Below are 19,404 nucleotides of genomic sequence, written 5' to 3' on the forward strand. Positions count from 1 at the left end.
GCGCCAACAAAAAAGGCAACCACAGCTGTCAATTATTTCGAGTACTTTTCACCAACGCCTCACGCAGAGCAGCAGGCAGCAGGCAGCAGGAAGAACTCAGCTCAGCTCAACCAACCGAACTGACAGCTCATGACCAACATCCAACAACAACAACAGCAACAACAAATGCAGTTAAAACAACAACAACAACAACAAACGATACAGACCCAATGAGAGAGAGATGGAAGACAGAAAAACTCCAAACATAAATATCGCCCAGGCATACTCACATGTTGCCCCGAACTGTCAAATTATTTCGATTCATGAATATTAACGCCCCAGCCTCAGATGGAGATCCAACAGACGACACACGTTGCTTGGCAGGAGGAGAAGGAGGAGGAGGATAATGATGAAGTAGGACGAGAAAGGCAGAAGAAGGAGCTGGCTGGCAGACGAGTCGAACCGAGTCGAGTCGTCGACATTCACGTAATTGACAGCCGCACTTCCACTTCTCCTTCTCTCATACCCCTCTTCTTTTGCCCGCCCCTCCTCTTTTACCGCCTTCAGCTTTCATCTTCAGCCACTCATCCGTCTCCTTGTTCTCGTCGTCCTCGTCCTCGCCGTTGCGGTGCCCTTTTTTGCGTTTGTTCTCTTTACCGAATTTATCAATTAATTAAAATTCGTGCATTTTTATAAAAATGAATATATATATGTATATATATGTATATTGTGTGTGTGTGTCTCTGTGTGTGTGTATATGCATTTATTGATGGGACATTTTATTGGACAGGAGATGCGACTGCAGTCAATGTCACACAAATTATGCAATTTTTTGCACCACAATTTTAACTCGTTTTGGGTTTAATGGTAATGAATCGCATTCATGTGGTTGTTGGTTGCTTTTTGTTTGTGTATGTTGTGTTTTTCTCTCTCTCTCTCTCTCTCTCTCTCTCACTCTTTGTCTCTGTCTCTGTATATGGGCCGGGATGTGTCAAGTGGATGCGAATGCTATTGCGGATACGGATGCGGTTATTGAACTCATTCTCTCTCTCTCTCTTTCTCTTCATTCCACTCATGAAAATTATTAAATTATGGCCTACATCTTTTGTTATTGTCACCCAGAGAGACATCAAGAGTGGTTGGCAAAAACAAAAAAAAAAGAAGAGAAGTTCCTTTCTCTGACCATTTTTGGATTTTAAAGTAAATTTTCAATTTACTTTAACAATTTGCTTTCAGCAAACTTAGGGCTTCTTCTTTTCTTTTGATTAGTAATTCTTAGATTTTTTTATTGGCATGTGAATTGCTAATAAAATTCTCATAATTTTTTGCTTAATTAGTCGAAAGGTTTAATGTCTGCGGCAATGTTTATTCATCTTTCGAAATTAAAATGCATTCGAGAAATATCTAGTGAGTAGAGGGGTTCTCATCTATTTTTGTATATCCCCGGAAACGCCTTTCTATCTGTATCTCTCTCTCTCTCTCTTTCTCTCCCTAACTTTCAATTGCATATACCTTTTGGCATCTCTGTTTACACTTGTTTATAAGATATACTCAAAAATTGTTTCTTTTACTAATAAAGAATAGATTGAAGTTATAAAAACTTAATAGGTTTTTCAACAATTTTAAATGCTTCTCTTTACTTTATTTTGGTTTTAGCTCCTTCTGTCACATCTTTTTCGTCATCTCACTTCGTGTCAGACAGCAAACGGTAACGTATGTAGTGTTTTTTTTTTCTGGGTTTCTGTTGCTGTCTTCAAGACGAAAAAGTGACCAAAAATGGTCTTACCTAATTTTCCATGAGTTCATAAATCAATGTCTTCGTCAAAAAAAAAAAAAAAAAAAAACATAAAACGAAAGGCAAACGCCATTGATTGTCTTTCAATTCATTCCTGTGGAAAGGTTTGTTGAACCCCAAGGCAATTATAGGTGTTCCCGTTGGTGCTGCTTCATGTTGCAGCCGCATAAAGTAAGCAAGTAAGTACGTAAAGAAAAGAAACCAAAGCCAAAGCCATGGACTCATTAGCATATTTGGAAGATTTGCATTAACACCTTCGCCATTGGATTATGTAATTTCCTAGGCCAGAGCGTGACTTCAGAGACATTTATTGTGGTGTGTGTGTGTCGTTCTCCAACTCCTGCTTGTCCTTTATAGGAGCGACACCAAACTGAAGCAAACTGAAACTGAACAGAACTTGGCTGCTGAGTTATTACAAGACCCTGCGATGTTGTGTGCGATTTCGTGAGTGCATCTTATAATGCTATTAATTATTTGCATGTTGTGCACCTTCCTTTGACTGTGTGACTACTATGTACTACCATTTTGGGATTCGAATTTCGAATGGGAATGGGATTGAGAATCAGAATGAGAATGGTTTTTGGGTATACACAGAATGGTGTAATGCGTAGAGTTTCTTCAAGTAAAAGCAATGCCAACTTACCTGCAAAATTTATGCTGCCAACACGAAGAAATTGTAACAACATGGCAATTTATTCCAAGAACCTCCTTTAGCCACCAGACTCGACCCAACCGGGCTAAAAGGATGCAGGAGTAAAAGTGGTAGAGAGCGAGACAGAGAGAGAGAGAGAGAGTTTGTGAGTGAGAAAACATGTCCCAATGTCCCGAAACCGTCGCGAAGTCTGCATAAAATTTGCAAAACTATTTCACTTGCTTTACTGTTTCACTAAGGGCAAAAATGCATTTTCATGCACTGACAAAAAATTAGACACACTTTCAAGGAGAATTTTAAACTTTCTTACATCCTTGTGGTTAAAATTTAGTTATTTTTATCAAGTCTATATTAACAATTAATTTATTGGACAGTTAGGCGAGTAAATTATTAGCTTATGAATGTATTTTTAAAGTTTAGTTTTGGAAATTTCTAAAAATGAAATTCATATTCTCATTAATTGTTGATGTTAAATAGTCAGTTGCAATTTGTTGCCGCCCAAGTTGCTAAGATTACTTAAGAATAATTCATCTAGAGAACTCTAAAATAGATTTCAAATCAAAGAGTTTTATAATAAACTCTATAGAATTTTCGAAAATTTTTCTCCAAGTGCAGCATCCTATGCAATGTATGAGTTTGTGTGCGGAACTGTGTTTAGATTGATTTAGTTTTGGGTTTTTTGGGATAGGATAGAAAAGGGTAGACCAACTGACTGACTGACTGGCTTTTGCCTGCAGACTGCAGACTGATGAAAGCATTTTCATTCACATTCTCATTTCACTTGCATTGAAAATTCTGACACAAAATTTACTTCCGGTGCGTTTGGCTGTTATTTGGAAGTTATATGAGAACTGACAGGATTGAAATCAATTTGTACATACATACATACAAACTCTATCTACTATGTGGTCTGATGTCTGTGAACTCAAAGTTGATACAAAGTAATAAACATTGAATATTTCGAGACACTTGCAGGCAGTTGATTAAGCTCCTCCCATTTGTGGTTAGTTCTCATTCGTTTAAATTGCAGAGTGAGTGATTGGAGTATCTCAACCAATCATAAGCATAAAAATTTCTCCCTCCCCTCTTTTCGGTTTTTATTTTGCAATTGCTTCGTTCACCTTTTTTGAAAAGGAAAAAGGGGCCTCATTGCCATGTCTTTTTGCATGCCATGTCACGGGTATTCCCCCAATTGAAGACGACCAGTTGACAGTGAGTCTTTGGACTTCATCTTTTACATGTAAGAGCAAAACAGCTGCTACATCTGCTTTGGTCAATGCCCAATGCCCAGTGAGTGAGTTGCCTAATTGTTTTAATGAAATTGCTGCGGTTTTCAAGCAATTTGCATGCAATTTCTTGTTGCAAGTCGACAGCTGAAAGGGCAGCAGAAGTAGCAGCAGCAGCAGCAGCAGCAAAGCGACATTAGTTTGTGGTACACGCACATGGCTAATTGAAAATAAATTGCACTTTAATTTGATAAGAAGAGTTGAAGCTCAAAGTAGATGGATGATAAATTGTTTTGCAAATGTCAAAATGCTTGACCACAATCGACACACACAAACACACACACACAGACATACATATATGAGAATCAAGTCTCCAAGTTGACTTTCACTTTGGCGTCCTCCTGATGCAAGGAGACTATGTGACATGTCGCCCACTCCTCAGTAACCATAAATTGCAACCTATTAAAAGAGAGGAACCAACCAGTCAACTAGCTACACACACACACACACACACACACACACAACCAACACCAGCGAGTCATAATTTTTTTCTCCTTGGTCTAATTGTGCCACTGTTGTGGCAGGCAACTTCAATGTGTGGCTTTTGGAAGTGAACGTGTTGGGTTTGCCTGCCTATTTTTCGCGACTATTTTTCCGTTTAATGAAATTACAATAAACGCCTGCATGGCATGCAAAAAGAGTACAAAAAAAAAAAAGGAACCACTCTGGCACAATGGCATGATGAGGTAACGAATGGGGTTGGGGGAGTGTGGTGGGTGGTGGTGTTTGGTGGTGGCTAAACTGGTGGAGAGTTGGCATCGTTAGCAAGTTGCACCACAAAGCAGCCATTAGTGCGTTGGCGTCTCCTTCTCGGTCGTCGTCGTCGTTGTCGTTGTCGTTGTCATTGTCGTTGGCTTGGCTTTTGCTTTGCTTTCCTTTCCTTTCGGTGATTTCCTTTTCTTCTCTATTCCTTTGTTGTTGTTGTTCTCTTCTCCTTCTTCTGCTTCTTCTTCTACTCAGGTAATCCCCATTATTAGCGCAATTAGCGCAAAAAACCGCACAGCCAAAAAGGCATTCAACTCTCTGCTCAGGTCTGCTCTTCAGTCAACTGAATGTGACCATTGTTAGGCCTTGAATTATGTATGTGGGTCTTGTCTCTCTCTCTCTCTCTCTCTCTCCCCTCTCAAGCCACTAACCACCCACTTTAGTAAAGGTATTTAGCACTGATTGGATGGGAATGGATTTGATTTGACTCCTCAGCTTCCCCTCTCACGTTATCTGCCTTTATTGAATGCATTTTTGATTATTTTTACCTAACTCTTGGACGAATTTTTATAATAATAATGGTAACACACCTCAAAACACCTGCTAAATTCTCACCTTAGCTTAAAATCTTCTTGACGGCATTCCATCTTCCCATCCATACCAACACACACACACACTTATACTTACATATATATGTTTATTTATCCTCAAGCCAACTAGAGAAAGAGAGTCAAGCACTTCCCATTCCATCACATCATATCAGAGAGTCTTGTCTCGTTTACCTCAAGGGGGCAGCTTTTTGCTATAATCGCCATGTGCTGCACTTGAATATCAAAAAGGCTGAAAACCAACCGCACACCGTACACCCAGCCACCTACCGCCCCTCTAAGTAACCCATCTACCACTAAGTTTGCCACCTCAATTACAAGCACCTCCTGACAGGCACAGGCAGAGTGAGAGAGCGCGAGAGTGACAGAGAGAGAGAGAGAGAGAGAGAGAGAGGGAAAGAGAAATAAAACGCTACGTGACGCAACCCACAAGAAGACACACAGCACAACAGTTGAATTTCGGGGTAGTTGGGGGAGAGGTTGATGTAGAAGAGGGAAACACCTGTTGTTGGGGGCTACCGTTGGATATCCAAAGGCAAAGCCCACGCCAATCGTCGTCATCGTCAATGTTGTTGTTGTTGTTGTTGCTGTTGTTATTGTCCGTTAATCGCCACGGCACTCGGCATAACTTGTTGGCGCTGACAACGACAACGGGATTTTGTTGCAGCTTTTGATAAAAAGCCAAGCACAAGTCCCTCGCGGAGGAGTTGTTGCCGCTATTGCTGCTGGTGCTCGAGCTGATATTTGTGATGGCGGGGCGGTGGTGGTGGTGGTGCCGGTGGTGGTGGAAATCACAAGAAAAACCATATTTAATAAAATGACAGTAACTGTCAGACGCCGTCAAAAAAAATATTTTCATATAAATATGGTTTTTTGCTTGCAAGGCACGAGCAACAGACCCCGACTCTGAGACCCCTCTAGATCCCCCTACAAGACCCTAGACCCAAAGCCAAAAAGCCACCCGCCGCCTTAGACTTAAACAATACGAATGGCAATTGGCGATTATTGAATATTATTTGTTGTTGCTGTTTTTGCAGCAGTTGCATTTTGTCATTCTGTCTGCCATTCTGTCTGTCTGGCATTCCGTCTGTCTGGCATTCCGTCTGTCTGTCTGCTTGTCTGTCCGTATGCCTGTTCGTTGTTGTGTTCAAGTCAAGTCACTGGAATTGCATAACAAAAAGGCCAATTAATATTTATTGTGGGCGTGCGTTCACATAGATTCTGATTTTGTGTTTCTGAATTCTGAATCTTGAGGCCTTGATGAAGGAAATGTTATGCAAGACATGCACATGTCGTAATCTCTGCTTAAGTATGCGGTTAAAAGGCGTCCTTGCTGCTATCAGAGATGAGCAAAACAGGCAGTTTGAACATGCGTGAGATTCAATTGAGAGATTGAAACCAAAGTTGCCAGCTTGATTGATGTGAGACTACTATACATAGAGTTTCCACATGATTGCTTTAGTTTTTATAGTATTTAGTCAAAAAGGTTTAACAAAGTTCCCTTTTGAATTCTAAAACCTTAAACTGTTCCTCATCATTAATTAACTGAAATTTATAAACTTTTACCATACAAATGCTCATCTATTTAAAGTGAATTAAATAATCTAGAACTATGGAATATTTACTATCCAAAGATCAATACTTTACCTCAATTTTTGATATCGAAGACCGTTTTGCAGATTTCACCCCTTGAACAACCTAAAATCCTTTTAAATTATCTATTATTTGTTAGTTCCACAAAGCTAAATGAAAAAAGTAGGTTTCGACTATTATTTAAATCATTGTGGAATCCCTAACAACTACGAAATGAGAGAAGCTTTTGAAGATGGCTTACAGGTTTGATAATATCTCTTTATATCTCTATGAATCGATGATTTCCTCGAAACTTCCCAATGCCTAGAATCTAAGATTCACCATCATTAGAAGTCAAGGGTTGGTCTAGGTTCTTTTAATGGTTAAAAAACATAAATCACATCGATGATGCATCGACAAGAACTTCGTTAGCAATCGTAAAATGCAACTCCGATTCCCCGAGGAACACCAAGTGAATACATTTCATAAGCTTATGCTAACGTCTAATGTCAAATTGCGGCAAAGTTCTTGTATAATAGACGGTAATCATCAGAGAGAGAAAGAGATAAAAAAGCTAATCACTTATCCCATCATCCCACTTATATATGTATGTATCTTCTTATTCATTGTATACAAATAAAATTGTGAAGGAACTCATCAAAGGCTACTTAAAAGAAATAAACACACACATTTGTTAAGCCTTTGCTGAAAAGACAAACTAAATGGCATTCTGCCATCTGCCATTTGTGAAATGCTCAGAACTAGGTTAGATCTTTTAGATTTTCGCAAATTGTTAAGGCCGCGAACAGCGAACAGCTAGAAAATTATCATAACTGAAAGACTGTAAAAATTATTGAGGGAAATCTAAGTAAAAATGTCTGAAATTTGCAACAAGACGAAGCCAATTGCTATGGCACAACAACAACAACAATAATAACAGCAACAACAACATCGATAGCAATAACAATGGCGTTGTCGAAGTCAAAAAGTTGGGAGGATGCGCGCAGCTATGAAAATTGCGTTAGAAATCTGCAATTTATATCGCAATGCCCCACACACAAGAAGACTCCATCCAGACAGAGTCGAGCAACAGCAACAGCAGCAACAATAAAGGAAAACTGAGACTCAGTCTCAGGCCGAAAAAAGACGAGAAAAAAAATACACACACAGAGAGAGAAATACGAGGATAGAAGAGTTATCGAACCATTGAAATGCTTGGGGGCTAGAATAATAATAATTCGAGTAGAATGAATTTGGTATACTCTATGAGAGTATATTATAACGAAACACTTGTTCAATACAAATTATGAAATTATAGAAACAGAAGTGGAAAAGGATGAGCCTCAAATTGAAAAGGTTTAATGAGAAATCATTTGCCATGTCTGAGCAGCATACAAACTCTAGGATTCTTAGGGTATTTTGGTAGGAAAAGGAACAAAAAAGAAGGAGTTTCGCGGCCACGTACGATAATCACAATGGTTTTGCAGCTTGCGAACCGCAGCAGCCTCAACGCATACCTTGTGGTATGCGAGAGACGGTTGCTGTCGTCGCTGGTTGTTGTTGTTGCTGTTGCTGTTGTTGCTGTTCGATTCTGTTGTTCGATGGTCACAGGAAACATTGGAAAATTGAGCATGGAAATGGACGATGCAAAAAGAAACACAAACGAATTGCCAACGGAAAACCTCTTCATTCAAGTCATCGTTTCATCGTCTCGTAGTCCCCTCTATCTCTATATCTATCTCTTTTTCTCTCTTTGATGCTCGTTGGGCTCATCCGTTTGCTGTCGTTTTGCTGTCTCATTTTGTATGCGCAAGGCGTTTGTCTGGCTCAAAAAGTAACATTCCACAAAGAGTTTCTTATAGGACTAAACAATTTGTTGTTGTTGCTGACTGTTTTTTTTTTTTTTTTCTGTTGGTGTTGTTGTTTGGTCGCAAAACTAGAGCAATTATTGCACAGTCCTCCACCTCAAGCCCCCCTCCATCAGCTCTCTCTCTCTCTCTCTCACAGTCTTTCTTGCTGGCTATGCTGAAATCGATTTGGTATGCATCTTCCTGCAACATGTTGCGGAAACCGCATTGGCAACATCATGAAGCAGTAACAGCGAGCAAAATTGATTTGTTGCTGGTAAGCCGCTGAGTGTTAATTGCCAAGTTGGTGAAAGACATGAACTAACTAACTGTAAGTTTTCTGTCCGTTTTTTTTTTGTTGTTGTTTCTTTCCAATTCGCGGGAGGTGGAATGTGCTGAAAACTTACAAAAATTTCTAATGATGATTTATTGGCTAGCAGGCAAGGAGGAGGCCAAATATTTTCAGCTCAGTTGCTGCTGCTGCTGCTGCTACTCCTATCAAATTAACAAGATCAACGCTTCTGGCCAGCAACAATTGCAGTAGTTTGGCCAAATACAATAAACTGCTATAAAAAATTCAATTGACTTGGCGCATTAATCTTCTCGGGGGCCAGAGCTTCTCCCTCATTGAACATCTTTCGTTCAATTTATGCGACGACGTTTCTGATTTCACGTCAAAACTCATGGGTGTACAAATGCATCACTTTTGATGGTCATCATCAGTCTCTGACTATATCGAAACAATCAAAAAACAAACGGCAGCGGCAGCAGCAGCAACAACATGACGACGACGACGTTGGCGTTGGCAACAATTACCTAGGCAAAAAAAAAAAAAAGCTCTCTTCTTAGCTTGACTGCTACAAATTTCAAGACAGCGAAACGACGACGACGACCAAGCACACAGCAATCTGCACTTCAAAATCTAAGCACAGCAAGCAGCAGCAGCAGCAGCAACAGTAACAGGAGGAGGAAGTGGCTGCCAACCAAGCAACCTGTTTCTGCACTTGACCATGGCAAACTGCCGACGCCGACGACTGGCAACTGGGGAACTGCTGCGGCAACATGTTGCCGAATTGACAATCGCAACTGTTGTTGCTGTTGTTGTTGTTGTTGTCAATTGTCAGTTGGTTGGCTTTTGGAGTTTCTTGGTTTATGCAAATTGCCAAATGCATTTCGCTGCTTGGCCTAGCTTCAAGTTCAAGTTCCAAGTGGGCGTTTGATTTCAATCGCTGAACATTTTCACATATCCCCAAATGCTATTCTCTATGCCCCAATGTATGTATGTATGTATATGCATCCAATCCAATCCAATCCAATCCAATGGGTGTCGACAAAACGGATTCTCGTCCTCATCCTCATCCTCATCTTCGTCCTCATTCTTGGCTTGTTGTTATTATTAACGGTTTGCCATTTTGATTTTATGTTTAGTTATATTTTACTTTTGCTCGTTATTTTTCATGCCAAATGTTTTCGTTTTGCCTCAATTCATATTTGGCCTCTTGATCTCTCTCTCTCTTTCTCTCTCCTTCTCCTTTATCTCTAACTCTCCATAGATCTGGTTATCATTAATAATGAAAAATGAGTGAAACGAGCTGCTTTTTTTTTGGGTGTTGATGATCTTTTTTTTTTCTTCTCTCTTATAACCGTGTTGATATACAACTCCACCCCAAAATGTATAAAAATAATGTTGACATTGCCACTGCATTCCAATTGAATGCTTACCCACACACTCACACACACACACGCCTTTGGGAATCTTATCAGGTAATTTGATCTTAATGCCCATCGTGTTTATTTATGCCCAAAACAAAAAAATTAATCTTCCACACTTGTACTTATCGATTATCGGTGGAGTGGGGGGCGGGGGAGTGCCAAGGAATGGTTTGGGAGTTCTTTCCTTTATTTTTTTGTTTGTTTGTTTTGGTAATATTCAATCGATTTATTGTGTGGGATGTTAGCTGTCAACTCACTGACATTACACACATCAGCAACAATGTCCAGATGCAAATGATGGGGAAGGCGGTGCGAGAATGTGACATTTGAAATTGGGCATGAAAGATTTGGGTAAGACGGTCGGTCAATCACACAGAAGCGTCGCCATTTGAACAGGCAAAAGCCGAAAGGGGGTTTCCTTAATCGAATCCCCCTTTAAATGAACTGTTGGAAAATAAATATATTTTGATGTATCTCATTCATGGAAATACTCTACAAATGGATACGGAAAACCCTTAACTATTTGTAAATAAAAAATAAATAATGCCCAAAATTTACAAAAATCCAGCAAATCTTGTTTATAATTTTTTTTGAAGATCATAACATAATATAATCCAAAAAAATATAAAATATTATACTAGAAGTTGGTTGAATATACATTTATTATAGATTACAATTGTACCTTGTATATTAGTTAAATGAAATCTAAACAAAAATCCATAATTTATTACATTAAAATTTATTTCAGCTAAATAACGATTTTGAAAAGGAGATATGACTTTGGTTTATAAAAATGTAAACTATTTTGAACCAATTCACCTAACATGATCAAAGAATTATTTCATAGCTGATGTACCCGATTGGTTCAATTCGTTTCTGTGTGTGTGTGTGTGTGAATAATTATGCACACAGCGCTCAGTGCCCTAAGCCTGGGCAATGCAATGCACTGCATTCGAATGGCATTCACAATGCAATGCACGTTCCCTCCAAAGTCGTTAAAAATCGAACACGCACTCGAACAATCAAGTCACATTGATCTATAGAGGAGTTAGAGCTATATCTATGGATATAGACACACTCACGCACACACACACACACACACACTCACTATGATTTACGATTGAGCCATGTGAGGAATGTCATGATTTAATAGGCTTATCGGCACTCGAACTTTTCCAAAAAAACGAAAAGAAAACCAAAAACCGAAATAGAAAAACTCAAACTCAGTTCCTTGCCTTGGCTTAAACACTGCGTGCGGTCTAATTATTTTATGACGAACTTTATTTGATTAAATGTAGAAGAGAAGGAGGCAGCTGGGTAAATTTTGGGGAGTGGCCATGCCCAGTTTAATTAAAATTAAGAAAAAAAGAGAAATTATTGAATATTTGATTTATAGGAAAATGAAAATCAAGCTTGCTATAAATAAATGAAAATATGTGTGACATTTAAGCCGTTTAGTTTTTGTGTTTTTTCTCTTTTAGGGCCACATGGTGAGCCCCCCCACCATGAGGGGGCATTTACTACATACGAAAGAGAGACAAAGGTTCCTCACCCCCCTTGCACCTGCGCCTGCACCTGAACCTGTCACACTTGCATCTAGCTGTTTTATGGATATACGAAAATCGTTTAACTTTGATTTCATAGTTCTCTGATTTATATCCCTCAAGTTTATGTAGCGCCGTTGGTCATAAATATCCCCCCAAATATATATAAACATATATGTATGTGTATGTATGTATGTAGTGTGTATATCAAAGAAAAACTCACCATAATTTTTAATTGCAGAAATTTATGGCCATGCGACGCTTCGGCTACGGCTTCGGATTCACCATCAGCATCAGCATCAGCATACCAGATGATGTAGAGCTCTGCTCCATCTGGCCTGATGACGGCCGTTAGCGGTTCTTTTGTCCAGTTTTAAAGGCCCGAGAGCAGCTATTAAAATCGAATAAAATCAATGTTTAAATATTTCGGCTTTTTCGTTATGTTTTGTTATGCTATATATGTATGTATGTATGTCTTTCTTTCGTTTCCTTTTTAATGAATAGTCCATTGCCATAAATCAGTAATGTATACGTTGGTTCCTCTGCCCACGATACGATATTTATACATTCATTTATGTAGTGCCAATAAAACTCTTGTTGTAATGATGCATTTATAAAAATGTAAAACTGTTTGTTTTATTTATACATTTGACACAGCAAGACAGAGAAAGAGTGAATCAGAGAGAGAGAGGGAGGGATATTAAAAATTAATTTAACTGGCCAACATTTAAAATGTTAATAGAAATATGTAAACGATAATAAAAACCCCTTAAATTTGTATATTTTCTGTAAAGTTTTCACATAAACCTCAAACCCAAATTGCTTGTACTTTTACTTTATTAAACAAGTCGAAAGAAACTTAATTTACTTAAGTTTTCAGTAGATAAATAAAACACAAAATTGTGCAAATTTATCGGAATCTTTATAATTTGACACATTTTTTAATATTAATTGCCATTGAAATATATAAACTTTCTTTTCCTGAAGTTTCTTTAGTTTGTAAGATGATTTTCTCACCAATATTGTTTAAAAATATAATTAAATATTTCCTGTTTTTAAGGTAAATATCATAAAATGTGCATGTAGTCTACAAAGCAACACCAATTACAATATCCTTTGATTTTAAATTTGATGTCCTTGTTGATAAAATGGAAATGCAATGAAAATGGTCCAAAAAATGAAATGGCAAAAGTTAGAGCCTGCAATTGAAATCGAAGACTGATGCGGTCTTTATTTGGGTTCTTGAAAGATAAGTATTTTCAGCTTTTGCAGAATTTACACAAAACTATTTCTAAATTCTGTTTTGCACCCATTTCTACCTTTTGGTTGGCCTCTGTTGTTAGATAACGCAATGAAAACAACTACAAAAATAAAAAGAAAAAAAAAAGAAACTACATTTCGCATAAACAATGACAACAGCAACATCAGCAGCAACAGCAACAGCAGCAGCAGCCGAATGTGGCAAGAGTAGTTTTTAGGGACACAGGGATTTGAGTAAGAGTGAGGGAGAGAGAGAGAGAGAGCAGAGCAGAGGCTGGGTCAGGGGCAGGGTATAGGTGGGGGCAAGCTCATGGGTCTCATATTTCAATTTCGATTTTTTGAAAACGATGTGCGAGCTAAACGCAAACAAACAAACAAACAGACAAAAGCAAGCGAGCAAACAGACAAATAAACGAGCAAACAAACAAACAAGCAAATACATTGAATGCGTTTATACTATATGGGAATATATATCTATAGGTATAGGTATAGACACATATATGTATGTATGTACATATATACATATACATTCGACAGGGACATGGACATGGGACACATCCGTGCGGATACGCAGAGTTTTGCAATAAATGCAACAACGCAACTTTTGGCCCGGTCCCTGGCATAACATTTGATGCCGAAAATGCCGATGCCCGATGCCCCTTGTGTTGGTCAGTCTTTCGGACGGTCGGTTGGTCGGTTGGTTGGTTGGCTGTTTGCGTCTCCTTTGCTTGGCCTGTCCAAAAATGAGGCACAAACATGCGCATGAATTTTGCAACAGCAACAGCAGCAGCAGCAGCAGGGACCTATAACAAGTTGTCCCCCTTCGGTTTTGTTGCAGTCCAGGAAATGCAGCCCAGCACAAATAAATGAGCAGGCAGCAGCAGCAGCAGCAGCAGCAGTTGTCCTCGACAATATTTTAGCCATTTGTAATTTTATATTTTTTGGCCCAGTTGACCGCTTGCATTTTAGATTTTTCGCCTTATTGCCAATTCCATATATACATATGTGAAACATGTGTAAATTCTCCTTTTCTCTCTGGGGGCATTTGCAGCTGCTGTTATTGCCTTTGGCAAAGACTTAGTTTAACACCTTTCAATAATTATAACAAAACAAAACTTCTGGCTAATATAATGTAATAGTTGAGAGTGTTGCTTTCACACTCACCCATGTCCCATGGCCAACAAAGATTTGCATAAACATGCAACGTGTCTAATACCCGAAGCAAGAACCTTAAATGCTTAAGGTAGACCAAACTTCCGGTTAAGAAAATAAAAACTAAATTCAAAATTCAATTAGCAGTAGATAAGAACATGAGAATGGCGTGGCCGTTGGCTACCAAAATAACAACAAGAAAAACAAAATTAAACTCTCGAAAGGAAAAAAAAAAGGGAAAAGTTCAATAATAAGTTCAAACATAAAGATTAGGCGATTGAAGGTTGATTTTGGATGCTGATGATGTACCCGAAGGCAAGGGTAAAGGGAATATAAATTCAATATAATTTATGTTTAGACTTCTTCTTCAGGCATATCCCTTCGAAAATACAAACTTGAACTTGAACTTCATCATCGCGATCATGATGATAATCATCATAATGAACTGAACGGAAGAGAGTAGAAGAAAAAAAACTACCTACCGCACACACAGAGTTGAGTTGAGGCAGCAGCAGCAGCAGCAGCCGGCCAAAAATGGTTACAACTCCAGTATGGCGTTGGCGGCGTCTCGCAAGTGGCGTTTTGTCAAAATATTTTCCAACAGTTTTGCCCCCGATGGTCCCGAAAGTTGTCCCTCTCTTGCTACTGCTGCTGCTGTTGCTTCACGACTTTTATTTAATGAATTTCGCTTGAAAAGCAGCCACATCTCACGCATGCGAAAACGGCCAAAATCGTCGGCCAAATCGTCGCATGTCGGTTGTCTGTCGGCCACAGCACAGTACACAGCACAACACAACACAATGTGCAAATAATTGTCTCAATTCCACAGATGCCAATTGGTTGTGGTTAAGTTAAGGAATCGGTAGCCACAAAAGTTAACTTAAGTTTACGAATATACATATGTATGTACGTATTCTGGCAATGAAAGTCACCTGCAAGCTACCAAGACCTTGTCTTTTAGAGTTGCACCATGCATTGTTATCGATATATTTGAGATTTTCGAATCGAAAGCCATTCAACCTTAAGGCATACATCTCAGAACTTTGATTGTAATAGTCGGTCCAGAATCAGATCATCTTATCTTGGGCGCCAGATTTTCAAGGTTTGGGCGTCAAAATTTGGTATTATTCTGATGCTGATTCTTTTCCCTTGGCTATAACAAAACAAAAAACAATTCCATTGATTTGCAAACGAAACAAGCCTATTTCATGCCTAAAATTCCATTACCATTCGCTCATTTGCTGCGTTCGCAGAAGACTGCGCGTTCTTTTGCGCTTCTCCCGCTCAAAACATAGCCGATCTTTAAGAATGAATTTTGCCAAACACAGATGACAATGAGCCGGGCCAAGAGCTTGGCGACAAACAGACACACAGACAGACAGACAGACACACAAACAGTTCAGTTCTTAACGACAAAACCAAAAAACAATCGTCGTCAGTCAATTCGCAAAACGATTTGGGGTATGCGCGACAGGTATGCCTATGAACCACAAGCAAAGTAGCAGCAGGAACAGAAACAGAAGGTAGAGGTAGATGTAGAGGTACAGGTCGTCGCTAACTTAAAAAACCTGGCGACAATTTTTGCAATTGTCTCTCTCTCTCTCCCTTTCTCTCTCTCGCTCTATCTGGTGGCACGTCTACCAAAGTTGTAGTCATCGATGGCAACCATGGAGGTCGTCGTCATTGTCGTTGGCTGTTGTTGGCTCCATTGGCTGTTGCATTGCTCACATAATCGACAATGAAAAGCGCCGCAAAATTGCAACTTGCATACAAAAATCTGTTTTTGGCTTCAGACTTGTTAATTGCGCCATTCAATGGGAGAGTCGAGAGCATTTAATTGTTGTTGCTGTTGTTATTGCTGCTACTGTTTACCCATTTGCCGTTTCCACCTTGAACCTGTCGTCCAGCAGCACCACCAGCAGAAACTGTCTGGGTCGTATCTACCTCGCACTCCCCCTCCAACCACTTGGCTCTCCACCCTTTTGTATATCCTATGGGCATGTGCGTGGGCAGCTCCAATTACGCGCTCACAAACACTAAAACCCTTAACCTTAAACCGCTTGACGCCTCCCGCTGAGCCTCGACAAACCACGCTTCAGTGAACTTCAAAAAGTGTGCGACAAGAGGGAGGAAGAGTAAGAAACCTAATTAATAAATTAACTATACCATTAAAATAATACTCACATATGTACACAAATACACACACACACACCCACACCCACCCGACATCTCTCCTCGACTGTATATCCCTTTAGCCAGACTCACGCACTTTAATTATAAATATTTTCATGCTGAAATATGCATGCACTTGTTCACTAACAAACAAAGGCCAACAAAATCAATGGGTATCATAGAGAGTAGTCGAATTCGCATTGAATATGTAACAGATAGTCGTTTCTGTAATTGTCCTTTTCTTTTTAGTTTTTTAACACTTAAACCCGTAAAGACCAAACGGATTGAGCCAGCTACTGCATTTAAAGTTAAATCAATCAGTTACGACTCTGTGTTGATAATATTTCTAGAAAAGATTCTAGGGATTCTGGGTAGGTATGTATAGGTGGGAATCGAAGAAATCTTATAGTGAAATTTTGATCATTTTATATATATTTTCAATATTGTTAGTATTGTCTGAAAATCTATTTCGCTGTTTATTAATTTGTAATTCGCAACTTGTTTTAACATTGACGGAAAATTCTCTTAAACCTTTTAATAAATATTTCGCCTTATTACTTCCAAATTGGTCGACTAATTTGTTTTCTGGCTAAGAAAGAGGAACTATAATTTCCCCTTTTTAATCACAATCGAATGGGAACGAACTAAGCTTACAGTTTTAGAAAACTGGGTCTTAAAATATCTGAGTTTTGGGTACTTTTGGGTATTAACTATTCGTTGCACTTGGTAAGAATACATTTCAAAATGTAGTTGTTATTTTATTTTGGTGGTTGGCTGCAGCTTCTGTTTGCTGCCATGAGAGTTGACTTAATTAAGCGCCCCAGGTGAGGTGCGTTTTTTGGGTTGTCAGCCCCCTTCTTATCCATGGGTTTACCTACTGCCACTGCCTCCTCCAACTCCAGCATAACCATCATCTTTACCACCATTTCCCAACTCTTCGACTTCTCCTATATGCCTGACATATGCAGCAGGTTGCTTGGTTGCTTATTTTGACATGACCTGCGCGTTCCGCTTTACCCCCGCCCTTCGTATATCCCCCCTTACCAAAAGACCCCGTTGCGTTGCGCACTTTTTTTCAACATATTTTTGGCAGCTAATTAGTGATATTTGAATTCATTAAATATGAAAATGGACAATTTTATGGAAATTTTCGGTAGAAGAAATTTATGTTTTTTTGATTTGCATGGAATTTGTGTGTCTGTGTGTGTGTGTGTTTGTGTGTGTGTCTGTGTGTGATGTGGTGTGGCACAGAATTTGGTGAGGCATGAACAGAGCCAAATAAACGTATGAAGGAACTGTGGGGAACTGGGAATGGTTTTGCCGCCGATGGAAATCTACCTATAGAATTTTATTTGTATTTTATTTTCATGTTAACAGTTCTATTATCCTTGTGGCTATATCTCTCTGCGAGAGAACCGCTCGAACGCGATGATAAATCGCACCATTTATATGTGTGCGCCCAGGCAAATATATCAGCTAGGCAAGGTCATAAATATTAATTGTGTTTTCAGGGAGTTTCGGCAAGTGGAGAGTGGAAGGGAGAAGAGTTTCTGTCCAGGACAGGGAACTGGAATTTGGTTATTGAGTCTGTTAGGTTGGGGAACGGTCTCGGTTGGTTGGTTAGGCTGGTTTTTGTTTTTGGATTGAGTTCGATTCGTTTTTTTTTTTTATTATTTGTTTCACTCTTTTTGGAGGGGGAGGGCTATATTTTGCATGTTTTGCCTGTTATGTTTGCCTGTGGCGAGTTGTTGTTGTTGCCATTATCAATCGATCGAACGCGAGCCGCATTTGCTTAGCGGTTTGCGCATGAGCGAACCTCAATTGAATCAATAACAACAACAACAACCATCAAAGGCAAATACCAACTACAGTCAATATTGTTAATAAATATTCCAACACATATGTATGTGTGTGTGTGTGTGTGTGAGATGGTGTGTTGATATCCTACATAAATTCAAATGACATGAGTTTACTTCAACAAAGTTGTATGATTTGTGGAAATGGCTAATAGATAAATAGGGGGAAACTCTTTTAATGGCCTCTACCTGAGATTGCCAATCGAGAAAATGCATCTTTGAAAATGATATATGGAAAACAGAAGCTCTGAAGAACCGAACTAAAGTTATAAACATTTGGTTTCTAGAAATTCGAAAACAGATTCGAATAAATTTTTTGATTTTGTCAGCAATATTGCCCATCAAATTGATTTATTTTGACCAATTCAATATGTTGGCTAATATTTGTACATATTTTTGGTCTAGGCCAACTGAAGTTGGCTCTGAATGGAATAGCAATTGGCCCGTGGGTTACTGTTATTTAGTTGGCCGTGATTAATATCCCTTGGAATGCAGTTGTCGACAAAGGCGTGGCAAATATAGGCGACCCTCACACACACACACACACATTCGTAATCATATGTGGTATCCACAAAAACCAGAATCCACCAAAAAAAGAAAAGAGCGAGTGCAAAACAAATTTGTATGCATTATATATTTATGCAAGTTTTGTTCACTCGTTTTTTTTTTGTTGTTCCTTGGCCATTTTAGCTCAGTTATAAATTACATGGGCCATAGGCATCGTCATCAATGTATGTATGTATGTGGTTTCTGTGTGTGTGTGTGTGTGTGTGTTTGCATAATCTTCATTCTAAAATCTTTTTGGCATCCCACTTGAGAGCATACATACATGATGCAGAAAGTGAACAAGCCAACAGATAAAGGATGAATGAGAGAGAGAGAGAGAGACAGAGAGAGAAAGAGAAGAGATGAACAATGTCTAGAACAATAGCGAAAAGAGGCAACAACAAAAAGCAAAACTATGGGGCTATACAATGTGAAGTCTCCTCTAGAGCTGACCGCCACTCTCATAATAGAGTCATAAAATTTTAGTGCATTCTCCCCGAAAGTGCTCCCCCAAGATCTGGCCCATCCATCCATCGGCTGCAGCAACCAACCAACCACCTTTACCTTTTGGCCAACTATTCAAACCAATCCAAGCAACCAACCAGCCAACCAGCCAAGCAGCCAACCAACCAACCCCCTGTGGCGCCTCAACATCAAATACGTTTCGCTTTGTTGGCCATTGTGACGGCGGCCAATTTGGGTTCTCGGACAACCAGA

General features: G+C 39.2%; 1 long non-coding RNA gene across 3 annotated transcripts in view; it reads left to right on the top strand.

Moving 5' to 3' along the window:
- Positions 1 to 12,328, top strand: part of LOC111519750 — a 60,556-nt gene extending 48,228 nt beyond the window's left edge. The window contains exons 5-6 of one of the 3 annotated variants that reach the window (XR_006954724.1): positions 11,639 to 11,884; positions 11,943 to 12,328. This is a non-coding gene — a long non-coding RNA (uncharacterized LOC111519750). The remainder of the gene's footprint in view (positions 1 to 11,638; positions 11,885 to 11,942) is intronic. The other 2 variants (XR_006954723.1, XR_002724471.2) reach the window with 2 other exon arrangements.
- The last annotated feature ends 7,076 nt before the right edge of the window (positions 12,329 to 19,404 follow it).

Source organism: Drosophila willistoni, assembly GCF_018902025.1.
Source record: "Drosophila willistoni isolate 14030-0811.24 chromosome XR unlocalized genomic scaffold, UCI_dwil_1.1 Seg144, whole genome shotgun sequence".
NCBI classification, from domain to species: domain Eukaryota; kingdom Metazoa; phylum Arthropoda; class Insecta; order Diptera; family Drosophilidae; genus Drosophila; species Drosophila willistoni.